Source organism: Linderina pennispora (genome assembly GCF_002104995.1).
Source record: "Linderina pennispora strain ATCC 12442 chromosome Unknown DL89scaffold_130, whole genome shotgun sequence".
In the NCBI taxonomy this organism is placed as follows: domain Eukaryota; kingdom Fungi; phylum Kickxellomycota; class Kickxellomycetes; order Kickxellales; family Kickxellaceae; genus Linderina; species Linderina pennispora.
In genome coordinates this window covers 14,363-21,543 of record NW_024468378.1, presented here as the reverse complement: position 1 = coordinate 21,543, position 7,181 = coordinate 14,363, and positions in this window count along the sequence as shown.

The window sequence follows — 7,181 nt, the reverse complement described above, 5'->3', positions numbered from 1 at the left end:
AAGGCATCAGCAGTTGCAGCAACTGCAGCGATAGCAACGCTCCTGCCAGCCACTGATGGCTTAGCCTCGGTCTCAATCGACTTGTGCCCAACCATGCGAGGCTGGCGCGCGGGTGCGGCTTCGGCGTGCACAAACACCTCGGTCACAGGCGATGTGGCAATCTGAGCCTCAGCAGTAGTGCCTACTGCTGCGTTATCAGTCCTGATCGCCCTATCAGACGCGAACGTGGTCCCCACAGACATGTTGGCAGTGCTGGGCACCGCTGAGCCGATATGCGCATCGACAAGGGCCGGCTCAGCCTGGATTCCTGCATCAGCTCTGAGCCCCATTGCACCATCGGTGCCGATACTGCGCTCAGCAGACATCGCGCCGTCATGCGTAGCCACTGCCGCATCGCCTGTAGCTCCAGACCCAGCGGCCACGGATGCATGGGCGTGGGCTAATTCATCCTGGCCAACACATGCGTCGGCGCGCATACCATCGACCTCAGGCTCCACGCTACGCTCCACAGTGGTCTGTGCTGGGCCGGCAGCCTTGTCGACATATCCAAAGGCAGAGTCAGCGCCAACACCACGACTGGTGACTTGGGCAGTGACTGCCTCAATTTGCTGGTCGCTGAGCTGCACGGTCGAGTCAACAGATTGCTCAGCTCTCTCGCACAGCGGACCCTCACTGCGCTCAGCAACATCAGCAATGGCCAAAGTGCCAAAGTCGCGGGTCTCACAGACCCCAGCCGCCACAACCGACTCCTTGTGCTCGACAACGGGGCCAACACTAGCGTCCTTGGCCAAGATCTCCATATCGGTAGCAGACTCCTTCTGCTCAACGACTGGCCCAACACCGGCGTCCTTCGCCGAGATACCCATATCGGTGGCATGCTCGACAAGCGCTACCCCAGCCGACACCGACACCTCAGCAACCGCAATATCTGGGCCAACCGAGGCGTCGGCCCACTTGGTCTCGCTCGATGTCGAGTGCTCCGCTGTGGCGACAACGGCCTCAACCAATTGGCTACGCTTCTCGACGGGATCGGATGGATCGGTCCACCGGTCTACTGCCTTGCACTCAGTGCCAACACCCACGTTGACCAGTGCAGGTCCCATTGGCGCATCGACACCGGATTCGGTGATAGACAGCGGCCCTGCCTGCTGGCTCTTGCCGGCAGTCTTGGGTTCAGCCTGTACGCTCTGCTCGCTGGTGTTGACCTCGGGTGAGGTTCCACGATCAACATAGATCTTGGCTGTGGCAGCCGCTGTAGCAGCAGCAGCCTCAGCGGCGCGCGCCATCTCAGCCTCAGCCGCTGATCTGGTCGCCTCCTCGACCTTGCGGGCGTGTAGCTCATGCACGGGCTCGCCACGGCGGCTGAGTGCAGCAAACACCGTGGCCATTGTGATGCCTGCCGGGATAAGTGGCTCCAGCCAGGCAAGCAGCATCGCGTCATCGGTAGCAACCTGGGTGTCGTTGGTACCCAGAGCATCAGTTGCAACAGATGTGTCGTTGGACTGCAGCACAGCTGTCTCTACACCACGGTCAAGCAGAGCCGGGGTAGATGTCTCGATGGCAGCATCGCAAGACGACCCGGCGCCCACAGACACCCCACGCTCCTGGGACGCGGCAATTGCCTCAACCGCTTGAGAAGACGTGCCAAACAGACGGTCGGTAGCAACGCCGCTGCTAGCAACCTCCACAATAGCCTCGACTTCTTGTGCGGTAGTACCAAACAGTTTGTCGGTACCCATGCCCACGTCAGCAGAAGGAGCGGTAACGTCGACCAACTGGGACGAAGTGCCAAACAGGCGATCTGTCACCATGCCTGTGTCAGTAGACTCGGCAAATGCCTCCACCGACTGTGAAGAAGTGCCAAACATGCGATCGGTGAACACACCGGCATCCAAGGAATCTGCAAATGCCTCGACAGCCTGGGACACGGTACCGATTGAGCGGTCAGTGGCCATGCCTGACTCGGCAAGCTCAGCAGTTGCCTGGCACGAGCTCTCCTGCACCACAACATCAACTGACGTACACGCGTTGCTGACACCAAGAAGTGGATCGGTGGCAACAGCTGCCGCACTAGTCTCAGCCGATGCCTGCACACCACGTAAGCTCATGGAAGCAACTGCTTCAACGCTCTGATCGCCGAGCATTGACGAGGACATGTCGGTAACCATGCCTGTCGACGCAACGTCTGGCTGTACCTGCGTTGACCCGTTGGCAACTGCCACAGCGGCGCCAACCGCACGGTGCTCGACGCCAAATGCAGGGTCGGTCGCATTCTGCTGGTGAGCAGTTGCAGACCCGGCCTGGGTTCCGAGCTCCTTGGTAGCAGCAGCCTCGGTCTGGATCGCCCCGTCCACCAGTGACCACATGCTTGTCGCCGGTTCTACGCCAACTGAGCGAATGGCATCTGGACCGACGTTGGCTGTGCCAACTGATGCATCAGCCGACGGCAGTGAGAGCGCCGCCTGCACCGACGTATTAGTGCCAGTGCCTGCAGTCGTCAGTGTGCTGATCTGGGCATCTGCGAACTCTGGCAGCGAATCAGTGCTTGTCGATGCATCAACCATCCTGGGCTTGTCCTCAGTCTTGGCCTTGGCCGATGCAGCAAACTGCTCTGCCAGCGACACCGATGTGTTGAAGCCCATGCCAAAGCCCTTGTCGTCATCAGTGAACGGCAATGTTGAGGTGCGAGACCGCCCGGCTCTAGTCATCTTGCGGGGCGGACTGCCAAGCCCAGCTGAAGCCAGACGACTCGGCGAGTCGAGGGAACGCGAGATATCGCCAAACCCGCCGAGCTCATTGGCCAGCGACAGCGACAGCGGCGCAACAGCGCCCTTAGGGGTCTTCGGCGACCGCTTCTCCGTTGGCATAGGCTCATCCCACATGGTGCTGGCACCGCCCAGGATGTCGCCCAGCGACTCTCCGGCCGGCATATCTGACGGGAACTCTGACGGGAACTCGGTCGGACTGGCCGATGCCACCGAATGCCTGATAGCGGAAGCACTGGTCGCTGCCTTGCGGCGTGCATCGGTGCTACGGCGTTTGCGCGGTGTGGCCATCTGCGAGCGGCGGTTGCGCATGTTCATGCGCTGCTGGTATAGCTGGATATCGCGAGCATCGGCATCCTCGTTGTTCTCGCTCTCGCCGCCGCTAGACAGGCCCTCAACACCAGTTGCCCCTTCGGCGAACTTGAGCTCCTGGTCCAGATTGGCAAAGCCGCCGATGCCATCGGCAGCAGCAGCAGTGCTCAGAGCAGCAGTCAAGTCCTCAACGCTCTTGCTCGAGATCCGGTCAGACATGGCATCGCTGTCGATATCCGATGCAATCGCAACCCCAAAGCCGCTGCCACGTGTGGACGACTTTGACATCGACACATTTGATTCGCGGCGCTCGCCAGTCATACCCGGTAGATAGCTGCCAAGTGATTCCATTGCATCGACCGCCATGTCGTCGGGTAGTGGGCCATACATCTGCTGGAAGCGATACGTCTCCTCCTGCTGCAAACGCAGCATGCGGCTCGCCTCCTTGTGGTTGACCTTCTCCTTGTGCAGCTTGCGCGACATTTGGTCGTATTTTTTGCGGTAGTACAGTACCGACTCCTGGAGACGGCGGATAGACTGCTCTGGAGTGACCCCGTCATTCGGAGTCCCGCTGGCTGGATCAGCGCTGGCGCCAGTCTCTGTCTTGCCATCGGCTACGATCGAGCTGGCACGCTTGCGCTCAGCCATGTACTCGTCAATGTTGGCCTTCAGACCGGCCCGCTGCAGCTTACCCTTGAGCTCGACGCGCAGCTCCTCGTTCTTTTTGACAAGCACAGTCTTATCGGTCTGCAGGTTGTTGTTGTTGCGGCGCAGCGACGTCAGCTCCTGCTCGTAGCGCTGCCGAGATTTGTCCAGCGAAGCATTCAGCTTGCTGATCTGCTCATCGAGCTGCTGGCCCCGCTCATTCGACAGGCTGAGCTCCTGCCTGAGCTTGTCGTTCTCGTTCGTCAGCCGTTTGGCTGTGCGCTCGGCCACATCAACCTTTTCGGCGAGAACCTCGCGCTCGGCAGACGCCTCGTACGACAGCGCAACCTGCTCGGACCGCGACTCCTCAAGCCGCTTGTTCTGCTTGTCGAGCTGCGCAGCGCGCTTTTCCAGCTCGTTGAAACGACCGAGAAGCATGCTGTACTCATCATGGATCGCACTGTTATCCAGAACCTGCCGGTTGACATACCGAACAAGGAACTTCCCAAAGGAGGACGCGGCAGTGAGGCATTTGCGCATTTCATCCCGCGCATCGTCCATGTTGACCGGGTCGTCGTCGTCATCGTCGTCGCTGCGGTCACTGTCACCGGAGAACAGAGTGCGGTTTGCCCGGGACTTGCCGCCCGTGCGACGAATGCTGTTAGCACGAGCGCGGCGGGGCGTCGTGTGCCGTACAGGCGTGCTCATCAGGTCCTCGCCTGCACGACGCACCTCTGCAGTCAGCGTCGCACGCTGAGAGTCGTTCTCACCAATGTCCAAACCACGGATCGGCGTCTTTGCTGCACCCGTAGCAACAGCACTGCCGCCCCAGTAGCGTGCCGGAGGCGGGCTCAGCGGCCGCTCGCCAGCAAACTGCGCGCGGTTTGACCTGAGCGACGGCTCGCATTCTTCGTACGCCCTGCGGTATTCCTCAAACGCATCGATCGCCGCCCTATCCAGCTCCATAGCGCGCTCCTCGCTGGCCCGTTGCTTAGCTGCCTTTGACTCGGCGAACAAAAAGGGATTGTCAGAGCCCTCCGATCCCGATCCCAGCGACTGGTTTGCGGCTCCTTCTGCCTTAGCTGTGGCGACCTCAAGACGCAGACGGTCAACCTCCTTCATCAGCCGAGCAGCATGATCCCTGGATTCTTTGAGCTCTTTATCTATAGCGCGCTTCTGGTCGACAATAGTCTCCATGAGCACCGCGTTGTCAATGTCCACCTGTGGCTTCTCGTCGCTGCTGTCGGGGAACTGGGACATTGAGCCAAGTGTCCTGGGCGTCCCTCTAATAAAGCCGGAGGGCGACTCATTACCAGCGCGCCTCGAGCCAGACTTCAGGTCACGCGGGTTCAGCGATGACCTGCGGCTCTCACGACCGTTGTTGGCGCTAGACGGCTTGCCTCTCGTCATCGACGAGTTTCGCGAGGCCCTTGCCCTCGACCGCATTGACGCTGCGTCGGTGGGGGAGGGCGGAACCGCCATAGGCACAGCCGAAAGATTAGGCATATGGGGGGCGGTGCGATTTCGCCGTTCTCGTTGGCCAGTGCTAGCACAGCTTGTGCCGCGTGCATCGTGTTGTTGGACGTCCGACGCACTCCGGGCGATTTTCCTCCCACTGTCGGCGAGCCGGTGGACGAGCTGCGACGGTGCAGCGGCTGCGAGGCACGGCGGGTTTCGGATGCACGAGAGGCGATTGACGCCCGCGACGAGGGGCGCAGCGAGCCGCCATTGTTGTTGATTCCGAGGCCAGTCGTGGCGGCCACACTGCTCCCAGGCGGTGCGATGGCTGCTGCGCTTGCTGGTCGCGATGTCGCCCCGACTCCGAGCGACTGCCGGGACCGCGAGCGCTGCTGACCGGTGGGCGCGAGTGATGAACGACGCATGCCGAGTGGTGAATACGGGATTGTCGCTTGCTCCGCTTGACGAGCGTATTTTAGGCGACACGCCTCGCAACGTTCGATATGACTGGAGATAAACTGCGGTCTGGTTGTGTGAAAGCACGGTGCAGCGCCCTTGAGCGGCGAGTGGTTACTACTGCCGGAAACAGAACGTTGGGATGGCGAAGAAGGCAGGTTAGTGGTTTTGATGCCCAGGCTGGACGGTGTGCTGGCCCTCAGCGGTGTTGGTGCTCGTGTCTTTGGCGGTGACATTGTGAAATAAGTGCAGGTAGGGAGGAATGAAACGGCTTAAAGCAGAGCAGTGAACTAACGGCGGGTTTTCGCCGTTTGCCCACACAGGCAGTCGCAACGCAAATGTGAAAAAGAATTGGTAAAATGGACAGTAGCAGGCGAGGGGGATATGGCGGAGAGGCAGGATTACTTTGCTGGATGCCTGGACAGAACAAGCCAGACCGTTAGCAACAAGTCGTCCCTCCCTGTCTACTCCAAACGCGAATCAGCTCAGCAGCCTACTACTCTGGGGCAGAAAACCAGCCAGAAGATGTCTGGGCCAAGCAGCGTAGTGTGTCCCAGGTTTCAAGAGGAGCTTTGGTGCACCGTGTTCGCAATAGAAGAAGGCGCTCGTTGGGTGCAGATGTGAAGCCGGCAAAGGAGAGACTGAATAGAGAAGGGAAATTTGAGATAGCGCGAATAGGTTGCAGTTCAATACGGAAGAGAGCAGCGCCAACTCTGTTTCTGCAGCCAACAACCCACCACATCCCCGCTCGGTAAAGCCCCGCAGCTCCCTCTCCCCCGACACTCCGCCTCATCCTGCATTTTCGCAGCTCGAGAAGCATTTTGTTGGCAGGGGGCCGGTACAGCCCGCGTTCCATTTGCCACGCAGTCGGGGCGAGAGGAACAACCCCGGGCTTGTTCAGACCGAGGTTTGTTGTATGAAAATGCGGCGCACGTAATCTGTCCAAATTAGACCAAGCGCTGGCACCACCGGCGGCGGCAGCAGCAGCGACCAGTGTTGTCATTCTAGAACAAGGGCTTAGCACGCGCTGCGAGTTACCTTAACGGTAATTATGTGGGCTGGTCGCGCGCATTTAGAGAACAAACCTAGCCGATACGCAGCAAAATATTATTACCAGAGGGGATAGGACTTTAGCAGCGCCAGCGTCGAGAGCCCTAGCGCTATAGCGTGCATATAAGCTTTTTTGTAAAAACCTACCTGGGCGTGTGGGGTCTGTCGGGCAGGGGATCAGTGTTTTGCGCCTGGTTGTCCACGGTTAAGGCGCCCGAGCGTCGGTGGTGTTTTGGCTGGCTGTGCGTGTGTGGGGTGGAATGAAGTTGGAATAGAGGGTATAGAGGCTAGTAAAAGTATGGATAGGAGCTCAAGGCGTGCACAGAGGGCGGAACTATGAGCTCTAGTGCAGAGTAGGGATATGGAAATGGAGAGGTGTTGCAGCACCAAAGATAGGAGCCCAGACAAGTGTATGAAAAGAGAGGGAAAATGGTGGTGCAAGCAGGTATTTTGAAGTAAAAAGGCCCGTCGGTGTTTGCCCAACACAACAGCATC